Consider the following 19,392-nt stretch of genomic DNA (forward strand, 5'->3'; position numbering starts at 1 on the left):
TTCAAGAAATGGAGGAAAGAGTCAGATGACGAGAAGGAAAAGGACAACAGATAGAGTAGGAAGGCATTAGAGTGGAAGTTAACATATGTACACTAGCCTGATACTCTGGTATACTATTCAGTACAACTCTGCAATCTAACCTTATTGGCTACATCACTGCTTTCTGATGCAACAAGAAAGGAGCACTTTTGAATCTCTCAAGCTCAATGGTGAACATTCTCAATACAAGACAGAATGCAGAAGAGAAATTAAATGTACATTTAAGTCAGTGATTCCACTTAAATCCACATTATAAACCAGTTTAGGCATTATGCAGAGATACCACTTTCAGAGCAAAGCAAAGTTCTAACTGGAAGACTGTAGGAAGCTTTCGAAACAGATGCGTCAAATGGGCTGCAGCTTCAGGCTTGAGTTTGATGTGAGAGATGAACACCTGCACATTTGGGATTGTTGCCAGCTGAATCCATATATGGTATCTAGTTAGTTTTTTTTAAAAAATTTAAATAAGGGTTAAAATTGACCTCTGAAGCAGCCACCTGTAGTATCCCATTCACTTCTGTTACAAGCTTTCCAGGATTCTGTTTTCTTGTGACCAGCTCTCCTAGGCCAGTGGAATCCTGGAATTTTACTTAGTTTTAGAAAACTCTTTTAAATGTAAAAATCTGTTTCTATTTATTATTTAATTAAGTTATTTAAAATATTTATACCCTGCTACTCCGGTATACTACTGCTCAAGGTAACACACAACATTAATTAAAAAGACACAAAGTAAAAATAAAAGATTAATAAAGTTGAAGTTAGAAGACCAGGCAGTTAACATAATATTTTTTCCAAAGTTTCAAATTAAAAAGTTAATAAAAAGCTAAAAACTGAACTATAAAAACTAAAGAACCTACCAGATGTAAGCAGCAGATAAAAGCATGTAAAAGTCAGTGTGTTTTTAACTTTTAAAAAAACTTTTAGGGAGGGAGTATGGCAAAGCTTTTCAGGAAGGGCCTTCCAAAGCCACAACTGAAAAGGCTCTGTATCTAGTCTACACCAATTGTATCTCTGTTAGTGGTAGGTCCATGAACATGGCCTGAGATGCTGAGCAGAGGGCTCTGACAGGTTCATATGGGCAAATGTGATCTGAAAGGTACTCTGGTCCCAAGCCATGTAGAGCTTTAAAGGTCAGCACCTTGAATCTAGTCCGGAAGTGGACTGGTAGCCAATGGAGCTGCCATAATATGGGTGTGACACTCATGAAGCGACTTGTGCCCATAAGCATTCTTGCAGCAGTGTTCTGGACCAGTTGAAGCTTCTGAACTATCTTCAAGGGCAGTCCCATGTAGAGTGCATTGCAGTAGTCCGATCTGGATGTTACCAAAGCATGAGTGACTGACTTTTCTAAATAGGGTCGCAGTTGGCTTGCCAGCTGAAGTGGTAAAAAGAACCTCTGCCTCCAAGGACAGTGTTGGGTCCAGAAACACTCCCAAGCTGCAAACTGTTTCAGAGAGAATGTGACCTCATTCAAGATAAGATTTACCTCACTACTCAAATGATCAGTTTTATCTTATTTATTTATTTATTCAATTTCTATACCGCCCTTCCAAACCCAGAGCACTTCCGTCTTATGTGGATTAAGTTTCAGCTTGTTTGTCCCCATCCAGAACAGCCTCCAAACCCATCCACTGCCTCCCTGGTGTCTGCCGACTTAAAAGATAGGCCGAGCTGGGTATAATCTGCATATTGCTGGCACCACAGCCCAAACCCACAGATGACCTCTCCCAGAGGTCTCATGTAAACAGCATAGGGAACAGAAAAGATCCCTGTGGCACATCAGAGGCCAAGGACCAAGTGGTGGTGAGGGCGTCCCCCAGCACCACTTTCTGAGTACGACCCTCCAGACAGGAACAGAGCCATCATATAACCGTGCCCCCAGTCCCAACCCAGAGAAACAACCCAGAAAGATAACATAGTTGATGGTATTGAATGCCACTGAGAAGTCCAAGTGAACCAACCAAGTCACATTTCTTCTATCTCCTGGCATAGGTCATCCACCAGGGCGACCAAGGCAGTTTCCATCCCTTATCCAAGCTGAAAGCCAGACATGAAAGGATCCAAGTAATCAGATTGCTCCAGGGCTTCCTGGAGCTCAGATACCACGCCCTCTGCAACACCTTGCCCAAGAAGGGAAGGTTAGAAACTGGTCAAAAGTTATATCATCGGGGTCTAATGTGGGTTTTTAAAGAGGGGCCTAATGACTGCCTCTTTCAGCCGAGGGTGACCATCCCTTGCTTAGAGAGGTATCACCTTCACCTTCATATTTAAAATTATATCCCACCTTATCTTTGTTTAAAAAAAAATCAAGAGAACTAATATAAAGTCAAAACCATCACCTAAAACAAGCAACACCAGCAAAACAGCAAAGATCAAAACCAACAAAGTAGTCATTAAACATACACATTCAATAGAAAACAAATCAAATACAAATTGGCACAGCAGCCAAAGCTGGGAAAAGGCAATCCAAGTCACCACTGCTTGCAAAGCATTCAAAAGTACTGCAGGGTCAACTTTACGATGGTTTGCTTTGGACACACATTCATTTTGTAAGAAAAAAACATCAATGCAAGAGAGCCACCACTTCTGATAATGGACACTAACTTTAATGTAAGTGGTAGGGAGGAAGAGACTAAGTCAGCACCAGGGGGCCATGAGCAGAAAGTAAAATGCCAGTTTTGTAGTGCCATACACAAACATTAATACTCTTTGACAAGTTACATCAATGTTGTTTTTTAAAAGTCTGTCAGCATGTAGAAGATTATCTGGATAAAGCTTGCTTTTCCTTGTGCAAGTTTTTTTGAATCTAGAAGTCAGTATTGTTTATTACAATGGGATTTTCGGCCAAATTAAGAATGTTGAATGTAATCTTTCATTCAGGTTTCTCTTTGATTCTGATGCAATGTTGACTACCTTAGATCTTGTGTTTTCCTCAAACGAAGAAGAGGTTAAAACCAAGAAGTTAAGAGCTGCAGAATGTGCAGTTTCCTGAATGTTCAAAGTTTCAGCTGTGACAGCATAGTTGTGGCTTGATTATAGTCAAACCCAAGAAAACTAGTCACATCTTAAAAAGCTAGTCTTAAACAGAGGCTGCTTGATTAGTATCTAAATTCTAATACATGCTAGCCTGAAATGAAATTCAAATAATTTCAGTAAAGGTTGCCACACCATTGTTGTGCTTAGAATTGTGGCCTAAGAACATGAGACACTGTCCAGTGTGAATAAAGACCAATTCAGGAGTTACATTCTGAAGCATGGAATCACCCTCACAAGTAGAAATGTAATATTTTAAGACTCACTTGCATAAAAGACATAATCTTGTGTGTACCCAATGGAATGGAGACAGAAAATAGCCATTCATTTCTAGTGTTCTCCATCTCTCATGTAACAAGGACAAATTACACTTTTTGTTCAGTAACATGCAGACATTGTGTTTCATTCAAATTAATGTTCCCTCTTACAAATCACATTTCACAAAGCTTATAGATTAAAAACCATATTTCTCTCTCTCTCCCCCACCCGCCCCTCTCTCTCAAGATACTAATATACACATACATTCAAGTTGTGGTTATCTGGGATTTTTTTTCTTTTCTTTAGCTCTGGTGTATTTTCAAAGAAGAGTGGGAAATAAGTGTTATATTGAGTTACCTATTAATTTAAAGAGTAGGGTTAGAGAATAAACCTCCACTGTGTCTGTTATTCTCTTATTAACTAATAATTACTTCACTGAAAGAAGCACATTCTCTTCAAAGCAACCTGAGCACAAGTTAGTAATTGGACATGTGTATGGGCCACTAGCCACCACAGCTACAGAAACACCACTTGTGGAATTTGGTCATCAGGGAGATAATTTTCTGCTACTACACATGCTGTATCGACTCTGCCACCATCACTAAATTAAAATGAAGCACTACTATCCACTGCATCCCTGAATTTTTGTTTTTAAGAAGAGGACATTATACTGGTGCAGTAGTGCCAGTATAGTTGAGTTATTTCAACATTCTACCATTATAACCCCTGAACATTCTACTGCTGATAAAATCAAAACTTTCTGTCAAATCTATCTGACCATTTGCTGACATCAGCTGAGTGACAAGACACACCACTGCTCCAAATTTGGTGCAGATCTGTTGAAAAATGGCTGATACAGCAGCTTAATTATCATTCATAACAAGAGATGCCTCCCCATTTGCTACATTATTTTGCCAACATAGAACTTTTTTTAAAAAAATGTCCTTTTAAAATTTATTTTAATTCAGGTATATGCTGCAGCATAATCCTGTGTTTTTGCGGGGAGGTGGAAGAACCCCCACACCCCACACACAAATTCAGTCATCCAAAAACCTTCGGTTTAAGATGAGTTAAGACGGCTTTCCATTTTCACTTCTGTGGGCAATCATCAGCAATAGTTAAACATTTTTAGACAGTCAAGAACTACTTACCTTTTCTCCTTTATACATAAGCCTATTCAGATACGATACTGTATCTGTGTACATGTGCATGTTTCTATGAGTTACTGTACATGTGTGCACTTTAAAAGTGAATGTTGGTACGGGCCCCCTCAAATGCATGGTACAGATAGGAAGTATACATGCATTCAACAAGCAAATAACTGTATGTACATACAGATTTGTACATGCCCACACTGTATGCAGACTGCACATTTGTTGACTGTGTGTGAATAGCAAGGGCGTAGGGACAATGAATGGAGGCAGGGAGTATGGCTGCACTGGAGCTGCTGCTACCGCCTGGGCACTGCCAGCTAGGGATGTGCATTAACTGTGGTTCAACCCACAGTCCGGGAGCTTTAAAAAAGAGCGGAGCAGGCAATGATCTGCTCTCCTCTTCCTTACAGCTGCCAAATTGTGCTTGATCTGTGGGTCGTGCACATTCCTACTGCCAGTCACCTCCCCTGCACTCCTCCCATACTGGGTGCTCTGCTGGTAGCTCTCTAATGCTATTGAGCCCTGTGGTGATCCCAGCAAGAATAGCCGACCCCTTTAAAGGGGGTCTGTTCTCACCGGCTTCTGGAGCCATTCGGGCTTGGTCACATAAGGCCATTCTGGCACGGCTGCAGTGAAGGCAGCTGGTCAGACAACCAGTGGTAAAGTCAGCAACAGGTGAGTGACAGGGGGTGGGGTGGTTTTGCTGGTGATGAAGGGGAAGAAGACAGATGGCCACTACTGTGCTCAGTCTTTCCTTATTGTTGCCCCATAGCCTCCTCCAACCCTCTCTCCCTCTCCCTCTCCCTCTCTCTCTCTCACACACACACCCTATCCAGTCATTTAACAAAGGCTGGCCTAAGGGAAATCAGTTCCATCCAGCAGAGTTGCACTAGTGATTTCTTTACTGGCTGCTTTACTATCTAAAAGTCAGTTGGCAATGATGTTGAAATAGAAAAGGCTCTCTCGTGTATATGCAAATAATACAACAGTGACAGACAGCAAATATCACCATAATGTGTTTCCTGAGCATCAGGTGCCATTCCAACCTGCTTCTGCCTTCAGGTGGCCATCTTTCTGTGCCATGAAACACTTCTAGATTTAGGCTAGGATTAAAAAAAAATTGCCCCGCATGTCTTTCCATGTTCTTGGAAGATCTCCAAGATTTCCATGAATCTTGCAAAGATTGTTCTTTCCATGTTCTTGTGGAAACGAGTGGCCCCCCAAACCACCAGTTCATGTAGAAGCCTGAGCAACACTTGGCATCTGCCCTAATTTTGGTGCCAATTTAGATGTTTTTTCTACCTCCTCCCAGCAAACTCATGGGGTGTGGGGATGTGAAATCCAGGTGTGTGCTTAAATCCTTAAATATTATTCAGGAGGGACAGAATAAAAATTATTTTCTAGGATGAGGAGTTAACATATCCACTCTAGAAAATAGTTTTATATATTTGACTCTGTAAGAGCCTGAGACATAAAAACACAGTGACCCACATGATGCACAAAGCAATGCAGGTATTCCCAAATGGCCAATGTTTCCAAAGCAAATGCTGTTGGGCTAGTGAGATATGCTGTTTAAGTAGTTATGCAACTGCGCTCTTGCACACCATCACTGGGGTTGGCTTCTATGTGGGCAGTAGTGTTGGCAGACTGGAAATGCTGGCATAGCTGCTCCCCATCCCTTTCCCTGCATTAGCAGGGATATGGGATAAGCAAGGGGTGGAGTTGAGGGCCCAGCCCGAGACACGGGCATGCAGGCTGATATTTTAAATTCCCCAGCACATGACACCAGCAGACCAATCACACGCAAGGAGCGGCTGCATAAGCAGTTGGCTCCTTTGCTCTGTCTTTCAGTTGCTCTATGGGCAGTCACCCTCCCATTTGCCTCTGAACTCAGTGAGGGATACTCCGGTTGACATTGGGGCCGAGTAGGAATTTTTTGGGTCTCAACTGATTGGCTAATTTCGCCTACTTCTCACTGATTTCATTAAGGCAGTCCCCGGGTTTAATTGGTCACTTTGCAGATGAGTGCAGGTCAGGGTAGGTTAATTTACATTTATGTTGGGCTGGAGGACCGTTATTGTGAGTGGGAATATAGGAGGAAGGCTTGGTGAACTCGTGACTCTCAGGCTGGATCCGCTCCCACTTGGATGCATGCCAGCAAATGCCGCTCAGTGCCTTGTGACCTAGGTTGAGGTGGGCTGGTATGCATCTCCTCATTGTGGGTAACCTTGTGGTAAAGAAGAGGTTTGGACTGGGTACCAAGCCAAATCAAAGCCCAGTCCTTCACCTTCCTGTGGCCATACCTCCTATGAGATTGACCCACACAGGGGATACTCACACTTTAATTTGTTACAGGTTTTGTAAATATTCAGTAGAGTGGCCCTAGTTTTTTTCAACACAACATGTCCTGTCGTTATTTGGGCCTGGGTTTGCAATGTCTTGCACATCATGTGGGTTATACTATTAGGAGTGTGTAGTTATTCAATAATTTCAATTAGGTTGTTTTGGTTCTTGCCAATTCCCCCACAACCTAACCCATTCACAAGGGTTACAAATCTGCATGCACCACAGCAATTCTTAGTAATGGCAGTAACTGTTGCAATTCTGAGCAATACTCAACAGGAGTTACAACCACTGTGGCACACACACACTAGAATAATTATCAAAGCTAAATTGTGTGTAAGTGTCACTATGCATTACATTTCAAATTACTGTGCTGAGAATCTGGGATACAGAAAATGCAATGAGTCTGAAGAGTTCATTCAAAGAGAAGCATTCTTAAAGAAACTACATATAAACATCTATAAAGTACTGTACTTTTTTGCATTTACTATTGTACTCCCCTGCCCCACCATTTTCCTTAGCAGAAAAGTTTGCTTCAGAACTCCACCACTCTGTTCTCAAAATGGGAGTCTATTTACTTTCTATTGACCAGACAAAAGAGAAAGAAACATAATTATGTGGTAACCAGCTTAAATATAAGCTACACACAACCCAAAACACTAGTTTGGGATGTGGGATATTGTTCTAAATTATTGTGATGGTTAGTTACCTCATTGAAGAAGAGAGGTGCATCCTAAGGACTTTTAACTGGCCTAGTTCAAATAGCTACTAAGCTAGTCTTACAGTTCCCATATTGGTAGCAAAGAGTGTCTCACCCAATCCCTATGTACACTTAAAGTACAACACGGGGACTACACATATAGGCCCACATGTCCAATATGAGTGATAGAAAGTAGTGGGACCTCCCACCACCCTCACCAAAGATAAAGAATCATGCAAATCAGGCCATTGTGCCTACAGGCATTTCTAGATCTAGCAACAGAAGAAAAAGTGTTGTGTCGCAATTGGGAATGCATGCCATTTTAAGGCATCTGGAGCAAATATGGATCTGGAGCTATACATGGTTCAACCTTTTCTAGCCCTCTGTACCCATATTGATACCACCTAGTGCAGGGTTTCTTCTTTGGGCCCCGAGATGTTGTTGAACTACAGCTCCCATCATCCCCAGACATGGCCTTTGTGGCTGAGGATGACTTAGTGATCAACTTGACCTAGTTGATCCCTGACCTAGTGATCAACTTGCTTCCTTTCCTCTACTTCTTTCCATGTGTGTGCGTGTACACACACACACACGTCTGGTGTTTGTAATATATAATTTGGAGTGTGTGGACTGAAAAGCCTGTGTTAATGATGCTGATATGTGCTGTACTTTGTATATGTAAAAGTGATTACAAAAAGAAATGGATATCCTCTGCTTTATAGTAGAGATATCTGCTTAGAGTCAAATGAAACTAGTTTAACTGCATAAAGAACTGGTTTATGTAACATGATCTGGAAAATCAACTTATGAATATACCATTATGAATACAGCAACCTGATATTTAACTAGGTTAATGGCAATCAGTAATCATTCTGTTGCTAGGATTTTCTGCCAGCTGTTCTTTTAAAAAAAACAGACCAGGAATTTTGCAGATATTAAGTTTTCAGGGGACATTAAAAGAAGCCTAAACATTGTTTTGTTTTATCATCCTATTCTTCTCTACAATTCCTCATGTACCTCCTCTAGACATGACTGGGAAGAGATGACAAATAAGGATATGGGTTACTTCATGCACAGAATATATTAGCATTATACTTGTTTTTCCATGTTTGACCAATTCAATACCTCTGTAGTCGTACACAATGATCTCTCATAAGCACAAATTTTATGAAAGTGGAAATGTGTAATGAACAATTTTCAATGCAAGAGTGGTCTTCAGCACTGTCACAATCCAAGGAACCTGCATTACAGTAATCATGAAGGTTAACATAGTTCAATATTTTAAAGCAGATTTCTGCATGCACAAATATTTGTAGCAGATTATTTCTCATCACCTATGTGACATAAGTAGTATCATAATTTGGTAAAAGGAATGCATTTTAAAAGCAAAATAAAAGACTGCCAGAAAACGTGAAATGCAAGCCTGAGCAATCTGCTCAGGAAAATAGCAGGAAAATAGCCACAATTCTGTGCAGAAGAATTAAGCATCTAGAGAATGAATCATGTGGCTAAAAACAAAAAAAGTAAAACAGAAAGGGAGTTTCCAGAGAAGACTATTTTAAATATGATATCATGAAAGAATGCACTGAGGGCACATTTACCTACCAACTAATAAATGAACTAGCAAAACTATGTTAGTAGGCCTGGAAATAGTAACATAAATACTGAATTTTAAGTATTTAACAATCATGTTCCGACCTAATACTGGGCAGAGACACACCTACTAAAGTCATCTTTAGCAGGAGGAGAGCAACTGGCCCTGGTCATCTCAGCACAGAGTCCCACCAGCATCTATTGGTAGTGTCTACCTTGCCTTTATCTTAGAATGTGAGTGAAACAAAAAATAATTTCTTCCTCCCCGCCTGCCTTATATAAATCGCTTTGAGAATGTTTATGTTGAAAAGAGATTAAATATATTGTAATAAAAAATATTGTGCAGCATTACAAGGGCAGAACAAGAGCTGCACCCTCACAGAGAGGCTGCTGCAGAGCTTGGCCATAGGCATGCCACTCCAAAAGCACTTTTTGGTTTCCAGAAATGTGTTCTTGATGGTCCCACAACTCTTTGATTGTGCTCTGCAGGAACCTCTTTGCAAGGGCACAGTACTTGCTCTGCCCTCATTTCATTACACCGTGGAACATGCCAGCCAATTAATCATAAAACAAACAACAAACAACTTTATTGGTTAGCCACCTCATAACAAATTGTTTTCTGTACAGCTCACAACACAGCATTAAAACATAAAATAAAAACACGTAACACATTAAATTGTAACAGACCAAAAAGGGAGAGACAACATGAGCTTATACAACAAGTGGCATACTGAAGCTATCTATTGCTCAAGTCAATGATGAAAATATGTTTTTTAAAATACTGAAAGCAATTTTATTCCATATAAAACATGTCTGTTCCACATTTTATGTCAGGAGTGTGACTCAATGCTCATGTTACTTTAAAAAATGATTAAGTTTTTCCTTTATGAAAAGCACTTGCACATCACTTTGCACTAGTGTCAATAACTTCTCCATTCTGTGGACAAATTCTGCATAATTATGAAAATGTAAAATGTTACTTAGATATGTCTGGTACTAAATTTACTACTGAGCTATGTTAACTATGTGGTATACAAATTATTTAATATAATTAAGAAACTAGGAGGGAAAAATAAGCTAATGGATTTTCCAAACATTTCAGGTTAAAGCCAGATAACCTGAGGCAACCCCAATTGTTGACAAATAACCTACATTCCTCTGCCAACTCAACTACAATTATTCAGAAGTTCCTTTGATCCAACTTGAAATATTGCATTGTGAACTCTAAGGCAGCACTTAAGTTTGAGACCACGATGACACTACATCAATGCTTTTTTTTTTTTGCCATTTATTGTGCTTTAGTTCCTTACAACGAAGCCAGCTAGTCAGGGGCAAGATCTTTGTTTTCTTTTCCTTATAACTGTAGCCTTGAGTCAAAGATTTACCCTCTGCTCTTTTAATTAATCCCTTGCCATTTACAAATTATATAGAAATATTCATCTCCCAAGTCCAGCGGAGTGGCAGCGTGCCTCATTGCCGCCCTGCCGGACCACTTTAAAAGACAACACCAGTGGGGGAAATGGTAAGGATAAGAACACCCTCCCCCATCCTTAAATATATTCCCCCTCCACCTTCGAACCAGCAGGCACCAGTTCCGTGCACATCCCTACTTTATAAGGGGGAATCAAAGATAATGGAATTTTGGACTGAAACGGTTCCATGGCAGTTGGAACTTACAGTTATGAAGAAAGGAAACCACCAGAAGGACAATAACAACATAACACCCAATTGGGCAGGGAACGGTAAGACACATGGATTTCTCTAGAGAAAACAAAATTAGAGTGCAATTTCATTTCATTCATATGAAATGAACACAAGGCCAGGGTGAGAGTCACTAGATAAGGTGTGAGGATTAGGCATTTTAACTCTGTCAAGAATGAAAAGTAATTTTTCTCTGTGGGTCAGTACTTGAAACGTCTTCCATTTCTGCTTATATTTACTTTGTTGCAAAAGCTGCAGACCCGATAGCTATGTAACACAGGCAGCTATTTCTGTAATTTCCCATCTCTGTAATTTCTGATAATACCTCAGAGTATTATCCTCACAAAATGACTGGGAAGCTATTCAAATCAGGTTTATCTAACTAGTCATTCAAATAACGCACTCAATCCTATGCATGTTTGCTCAAAAGTAAGTTCACTGTATCAATCAGGCTTTTCCCAAGATAGGAATGCATAAGATTGCAGCTGAAGAATCAGCACTCACAAAAATGAATATTAGAGAAATCTCCTCTACTGTAACTACAACAGCTCTGTATTAGAATTCACTAAAAAAAGTCTTCCCCAAAAAGCAATAGATAACTGCAATTCCCACTATGTAAGCCACAGTACATATGGACCTGTTTGTGTAATGAAATAGCCAAGGAATAGTTCAACCTCTGATCCAGAGGTTGAAGCAAGTGGCAAAGTAGAATCAATCATCTATGATAAGATTATGGGCACAACTCATCTCCCCTATGTCATGCAAACAACTTCAGGGTTTGTATGAAGAAACCTCCCAATTTCACAAAAAAATCCAAGTGACCAGTAATTGTCACCCAAGGAACATGGGCTGAAAACCCGAAAGTGTTATCTTTATGGAAAATAACTTCTGAATCTTGAATAATTCCCTGCTATGCAATAATCTGAAACAAACATTCACCACTGATTCACAAGTATCCAACTATTTCTACCTGTTTCTGAGCAGCAGCTGCTACACTGACAGCCTCATCCTCTGACATCTTAGTGTGCAAAAAGCAGCTACCCTCAGAGTAAGCAAGCCCCTCTCCTTACCAAGTAGTCATGTGCTGTAGCTGCTAGCCACAATGCATAGGGCGAGCATGCACAGTGGTAGGTTATTTTTCTCAGTGCAGTTCAGTGAGTTAGCTTGTTCCTCCAAGTCTCTGCCTCTCTGGGTAGATTCCAGGGGTAAGGACACCTGCACCCTTCCAGTGGGTTCCAAGGTAAAGAGAGAGAAACTCAAGATACGCAGAGTAACTATAACTCAGTGACATAACTTTGTCAAGGACTTTGAAATGTGAACCACTGCTACACTTCTAGGTGCTCCCTTCACATTCTATCTGGCTGCATCAGAGGGAGAGGTTCACACGTTAGCAAGCCTTTCTCCATTGGCTTAGCTGGGACCAACTACTATTTGGCTCCTTCTCTCCTAGAATGGTCTCCTCAAATGTACAGTCCACCTGATCACTGTGTAGGAGTTGGCACCTGAACTTGCTCATTTTTCTCTCCCCCACCCCCACTCCCCCTTCCCCTTTTCTTTTTGTATTCTACTGAATCAGCCATTATGGCAGGAGAGTTGTCAGTTCTACTCCTTGTACTATACTTAAAATACCCCTAGTACTCCTAAGTGCTTAATCAGTAGTAGTATTAACAACTGTAATATGAAAATTCTGCTGAAACCAATATTCTTAAATAGTGAAATCCTACACCTTAAGTGGTGCAGCGGGGAAATGCTTGACTAACAAGAAGGTTGCTGGTTCAAATCCTCACTGGTACTATATTGGGTAGCAGCGATATAGGAAGATGCTGAAAGGCATCATCTCACACTGTGCGGGAGGAGCCAATGGTAAACTTCTCCTGTATTCTACCAAAGAAAACCACAGGGCTCTGTGGGTGCCAGGAGTTGAAATCGACTTGACAGCACACTTTACCTTTATACATTTCTAGCCAGAGGTTAGTCCCACTGAGTTCAGTGTTATTGATTCCCAGGTAAGTGTGCAAAGGATTACAGCCTCAGGATTAAATAATATATTGTTCTAATATTGACAACTTTAAAAAGAGCTTTGTTGATAACTATGTGTGACATTAGAACTGAATATTTGATGTACTGGACAAGATAAAAAATACCCTCTTGCCTTCCTTAGAAAAAGAAAATTATTTGCCTTCTAAAGCACTGATTCCTTAGTATAGACATCTGGAACTAGCTATACTGTAACTGGGTTTTTTGGTTTTTTTTAAGTACAACACCAAATAGAACTATTTTCAGCACTGTACCTACATCTGTAATTTCATAAACTTCATTTGTTTACCCTAACATTTTTAGCTTAACATTGCTATTACCACTGCTTTTGTCAGCTATTTCCCAACCCTTGCTACTCAGCTGAGACTTTGCAAGCCAGATAAATCAGACCACTTGAATGTAAGTCTGCAGAATTTCCAACTGCTGGCCCAGAGTCTGTCTCCAGCTCTGTCACTTGCAACAATTTAATACAGGGACCTGCTTCCCACCCAATGCATGTAAAAATGTATACTAGCACTGGCAAAGCAACAAGGTCATTGTTTTGACCTTGGGATGTGTTACATGTGTTAAATTCAAGCAATTTGGTGTTCGTGAAGATATGTATGTTGTTTCCCTATGAGAGAGAAGACTAGCGCTTCTTCAGGCAATTAAGCCACTGCCCCACTAGTCAAATCTAAGATGTCAGCTTGGCTGCTGTGACACAAAACACTCATTTTTAGGAACAGACTGAGACAGTAACCATAGGTCTCAGAGGCAAATAGGGTGTTCCCTTTTTTCCTGATGGAGGACTTTTGTTTTAACAGCTATCAGCTATGATAGGCATCATTTGAAACATTTTTGGGTGGAGGAGGAGATGGAAATCAGTTCTACTGAGTTTAACTAAATAAATACACATAGGATTGCACTGTAAGATTTTTTTGTTTTTTTTTAAGAGATAGTGCTGACATCCTGATGAAGGGTGAATGCTTCTAAGGATTGAAGGAATGCTAAGGAATCCGCCTCAGCAACCTGTTTCTGCTTTTGCAGAGTCCCTTTTGGAGATGAGGACTGTTCTGGAGTCTAAATGCTCTTTAGACTCCAACTACGCTCACGCAGGGGGACAAGAGGAGCTGCACAAGAGCTCACATTCCCTACACTCATAAACTAATTTCATTTTTTCCTAAACAACTTCCCCTGCATTGTTTCAGACAGAAGTCAAACTGGACTTCTGCAGCACTTGCTTTATAGCCAATCTTTTATACTTCACTGCAAGAATCACTAGCGCTTCCCATTAATATGCAACATTGCTCACCCAGAATAAATTCAGTTCACCATTAGCTACTCTTAAGGCGACTGCACAACAAAGGAATGAATCAGTAAAAAGTCTACATGAATGATTTTGCTTCACATACTGTAAATACTTAAGACAAATTGGTTTAAATCAGCCAGATGCTTAAGGAAATCAAAAAGCATTTTTAAAATGATCCAAACCTTCAGCTTTATCCCCTGTAGATTGTAGTTTGAAGCTAACCCAATTTCATATACCAACCAAGTTTAAAACTTCATAATAAAGGGCAACTACTGCTGCAAAATTTATGCACAGCTGTCACAATCTGGAAAGTGTGCCATGAATGCTTCAAACTGATATAATGTAATCACAACCCTAGTTCAGTAGCAGTTATTGCTTCTAACTAGGGACAAGTACCAGGAAAACACTTGAGATAATTTATCCAACACCAAGGCTTTAAAGAACTAGTAAAATATCCAATTTTCTCTAAGAATTTATACCATTCTGCATCTTATAAACAGATTTATCACAAACTCAGGACTGTATTAATATAAATTGCAAGTGATAGAAATATACCTTGTTCCATAGCTTACTTCAGATAGCTCTACTTTGATTAGATACAAATAGTGTCTGGATGAGCAAGATGATTATCTCCAAGGTTAAGGCTACAAGTCTATGTACATCAGTGATGTGGTCGCAAATTCAAAGTACAGGTGCTCTCCATGACAGATCCACAGCCATGCCTACCCCAACAGCCAGAGAAGCCAAGAGGTACTGGCACTCCATCCCTGCGCACCTCCCCCCCTCCACTATGTCCCTGATATGCATTTGCTTGGAAATAAATCCCACAGAAATCATGCTTCAAAGAACCAACCTAGCAGATTTTTCTGTTGCTATTCTGCAAGCAACAAAGTTCAATTTTATGCTATTCATAATCATCATTTTAGTAAGAACTGCAATATTTAGCACTTAATTAAGACACAGACAAGTCATTGGAGAATAATTTTCAATTACCTTGAAAAGAAATATTTGTATTAGTGTTATATTTGAATTTAAAGTCAAAGTGGAAGGAAAAGATGACTTCTATGGGAAAAACAAAGATGTCGGTTTTTGTTTTTGGAAACTTTTGGGGATATATTAAATGCATAACATGGAGGTCTTCATATAGAAATAGTCCATTTCAAGTCCATGGCTAGAGGGACTAACCATAAGCTATTTTAATGATATTACTGGCTGCATTCCCAGTTTAAAAACAATTAGTGAAGAACTGCAGAAAATGGGCTTGATCATTTATGTGCCCTGGTTATTAGCACTGCTATTCATATGTTGCAAGGCCTGAATACTGTATTCAATCAAAAGAACCTTCCACAAACGAACTCATGTTCACACATTTCAGCTGTAAAAAATAAATTGAGAGTTTGGCTATGTTTGAAATTTTTCCTCAGTTTTAAATTACAGCAACATATTTATTTTTGCAACCATGAGGACTAGAAACTTTCACTACAATCCTATACATGGAAGTCCTACAAACTAAACAGGCTTGTGTCCAGCTAAGGCAGCAGTAATCCTATGCACACTTGCGGCGGGGGAGGGGGGATGACTAAATCTAAGTAAGACTTACTACTGACTAGCATTGAAATGAATTGCAAGCATGCCTACTGAGTTAAACACAAAATATTCCTTGTGTGCATCAGCTTACTTATTCTCAAACAGATTGTTCAAGAATTTAACAAAGGCAAGAGGTAAAACAAAACAAGTTATGTTTTCCTTGTGTAAAGACATGCCCTCTTGTTGAATAGAATGAACAATATGCAACTACAACCTGCAACAATTTGCACAAATGCTCCATTATTTAAGATACAGATGTAATTGTTCCACAAATTCAAAGCTAAAACCCACATTGTTACAACAAAAAGTTCCTTAACAAAATTATTCCTATGCACACTTTACCTAGGAGCAAACCTAATAGGGCACAAGGAGGCTTAATTCTGAGAAAACATATAAAGACTCTAGCTTTGTACTAGTAAGTTGCTGAAAAATAATTGCAATTTTAACAGTGTCTCTGCTAAAAGCAATGACACACAAGATGCCAGAAACTAAGCAGCAACCCTTTTTTCACAGGGATGCCAGAAGCCACTTAACAGAATAGCAACCAACCTCACATAAAGAAATAGCAGGCAGAAAGGAGTAGATGACTTAGACAAATAGTGAGTTGTGGGTATGATTTAGCACTGGGGAAATGGCCAGTGGTTTTGTTTCATAATATACCTTTTAAATTGTACTATAAATAAATCTGTGGTAAAATCACAGTATTTGCATTCTGAGCAAGTTATTGAGAACATCAATACAAATTATGAGTATACTGCTAAACTGTGTTCCAATTCAGCTTTTATTTTTCATTAACAGAAACAAATCTAACACTTTTAACTTGCACAGTTTACCTATTGTCTAAAGCACGCTAAAATCCTTCCCCTTAGACTGATCACACAGAAAACTAGCTTTAAACATATTGAAAAGCTTTATAAAGACATTTTTGTTTTAGAATGAAAAGCACAATTTCAAGTGATTCGGATAGCACCTACATCACGTTAGTTCAGGAGCCTAACTGCCTCAATACATACGTTTTTACCCTTCTCAAAATAATTTCCGTGAGCTGTAGGTGACAGACAGATCAGGTTACAATTAAAATAATACCAGTTTAGAAATTTTTAAAAAATCTCCAGTTTATTTCAATGGTTACTTTTCAAAAAAGGAGAAAAAGACTTTTTTAAAAAGATGTTATTGATGAAGAACCAGGCATTAGATTCTTACACAGATGTAGTTGTACCTTGCAAGCTTGCCAGCAGTGCAACTTGAAGCATCGCTTAAAAGGACTAAGAAAGGCACAATAAAGATGAAACAAACAATAATTAACTCCCAATTATGACACGTGCTAATGATTAAGCTATAGTTGCTCATCACCAGAAAATAAAATGTTGATTTAAAAAAAAAGAAAAAAAAAGACCGGGGTAAAAAAAGTTATATAAAGCAACGCAGGAGAAAAAAATCTGCAAAAGCAGCCAGAATGTAGAAGAAAGGAGGCAGAGCCAGAGAAAGAAACACTCGTCTCATCCCACTGTTGTGACTGGGTGGAGACCCGCGTCGCGGCGGAAGGGGAGGAGGCGGCGAACAATCGCGAGGCAGCGAGATTTGCCGGGCTGTTAGGGGACATCAAAACTGCAGAGAACATGGCCTCAATCCAAAAAAGAAAAGAAATAGGAAAGAGCAGCTAATCCAGAAAGAACAAGGGGGGAAAAAAAGTCAAATTAGGTGCGGGAGGAACCGCAGTTCCACTCTCTCTGTCTCACACACACTGACACAAGAGTCCTGCGTGCGGCAGCTGCTCTTTGGCTCCGCCCGCCTCATCAGCTCTCCAGCAGACTTTTCGCACGAAGTCTCGTCCCAGGGGTGAGAGAGTGGTGAAGTCCTTCGCACTCCTCCCTAGTTTGCTCGCAACATGAACTGGCCGCCTCCTTCTGCTCCTCTGGCCCCTTAAGCCGAGTTCGTCTCAATTCCACGGGCACAAAATGGGGCTGCTCTTTCCGTGGGCGCCGCCATTTTGTGAAGCGCTGCTAGGCGGCCGTTGGTGCTGGTGCCGCCGCAGAAGCAGCCTCGGTCTGACAACAACGGCCGCGGCAAAGCAGGCGCGCGCTGAAACGGTTTCTGGGGTCTGTGTAATGGTTGAATAAAATGACCCCCTCTAGGGAATCCCCAGCTGACAGTTACGTAAGGGACCGTGCACAATTGCTGCGCTTCGCATGGAAGCCCTTCCAGCCCTGCTACGCAATTTGACTCTCCTTGCCTCTGCTGCTGCTGCTGCTCCCGCCACCAGCAGCACAGCGCGCACACGAGCTGAAGGAAGGGAACTGACTCACTCACCTCTGCCAAATGCGAGTCACTTGAGGGAGGGAGACCCCTAGTTTTTGAGTCACTTAAGGACTGTTTACAACGCTTCCTCCTGAGCAGAGGACGATTAAGCGTATGTTCCCATGAGGCGCTCAAAACTCAGTCGCATTGTGTTGGCTTTGAAGATTTCTGCAGCTAAAACTATTTGAAATGGCAGGATGCTTCTTCTCCGAGTGCAGTCGGTCCAATTAGGCAGGTTTAGAGAGTGAGGTTTTTATAACTTTTTACCTTAGAAGCCACCCATAAGAACCTAGGGCAGAAGATTTAAAATGCTGCGAAATAATTCCAAGCAGGGATTTCACCCTCTTCCTAATAATGAATATGACCTGAAGGGCAGGTTTTACTAAGCATCTTAATTCATCTCTATCTCTCGGCATTCAAGCTGAAACTGCAACCCAGCTGAAGGGGGGAGGGGGGGAGACCCATAATCTTAGATTTTAATTTCCTGAAGTAATTTAGTACATGGTACAAAGGGAATATAGATTTCCTTGACTGGCTCTCTAGAGACCATAATGTATAATCGATTTTTAAACAGAACTTTACTAAGTTTAGTTATGAGGTCTAAAAATTGATAACATGATGCTATAGGACTGGGTTTCCAGTTTATTTTATGAGAAAGAAAGGTGACTTTTGTCCCTTGATGTCAAAATAGCTAGGTATTCACCTAGAATCCTAGATATATGTATGTGTGTGTGTATGTATGTATCACTGGTCTGGGATGCTGGTTTTTGTTGGGGGTTTTTTAACCTATCCCTTACTCTTCTTTCAATAGAATAAGAGCCATGATTTAGTAACATACATTAATTTGAATTCCCATGGATACCAAAGTGCTTATCTGAAGTCCCATTTACTCTGAGCCTGGGATCTCTTGTAATTTAGATGAGTGACATAGTTTTTCTCTATTACCCTGTGAAACTAAAGACAAGTATTCTTTTGAATTCCATACAAACAAGCTTATAATTGTGACTTGGGAGTCAGTATTATGATGATCAAATTATTTGCCTTTAATTGTTGTTAATAAGGATTGTCACTAGCAAAGTTAATGGTGGGGGGTGTCTTGCAAACCAGGCCATCAGTCATTCTAGGAATTAACTAGTGCTTATTTTCTTAGCAGTTGTGTGTGCTGAATTTCAGTAGTGTGCATAACACTTACACACTCTAACATGGTGAGTGGACATGCAAAGCTGTGCTAAGATCAACAGAAATAATTCCTATGTAAGTCTTGTCAAGTAAATAGGGACATCAGTATTTTTTCCCATGAAATTTTATTAAATTCCACCCTGTTCTACCTGGTTTTGAGTCTCCACACATTTCTAGTTCCT

At 40.2% G+C, this 19,392-nt stretch overlaps 1 protein-coding gene and 1 long non-coding RNA gene across 8 annotated transcripts in view; one reads left to right on the plus strand and one right to left on the minus strand.

The window, feature by feature from the left end:
• Positions 1-17,090, minus strand: part of LOC128327557 (uncharacterized) — a 42,819-nt gene extending 25,729 nt beyond the window's left edge. For both annotated transcript variants that reach the window (XR_008308672.1, XR_008308671.1), the window contains exon 1: positions 16,953-17,090. This is a non-coding gene — a long non-coding RNA (uncharacterized LOC128327557). The remainder of the gene's footprint in view (positions 1-16,952) is intronic.
• ARID2 (AT-rich interaction domain 2) overlaps positions 10,785-19,392 on the plus strand; it is a 167,519-nt gene continuing 158,911 nt past the window's right edge. For 3 of the 6 annotated variants that reach the window (XM_053256469.1, XM_053256474.1, XM_053256477.1), the window contains exon 1: positions 18,003-18,275. The gene's annotated coding sequence lies outside the window, so the exon portion shown is untranslated. Of the gene's footprint in view, positions 10,863-17,729; positions 17,833-18,002; positions 18,276-19,392 lie in introns of those variants that run through there. The other 3 variants (XM_053256470.1, XM_053256473.1, XM_053256472.1) reach the window with 3 other exon arrangements.

Source organism: Hemicordylus capensis, chromosome 5, assembly GCF_027244095.1.
Source record: "Hemicordylus capensis ecotype Gifberg chromosome 5, rHemCap1.1.pri, whole genome shotgun sequence".
Lineage (NCBI taxonomy): Eukaryota > Metazoa > Chordata > Lepidosauria > Squamata > Cordylidae > Hemicordylus > Hemicordylus capensis.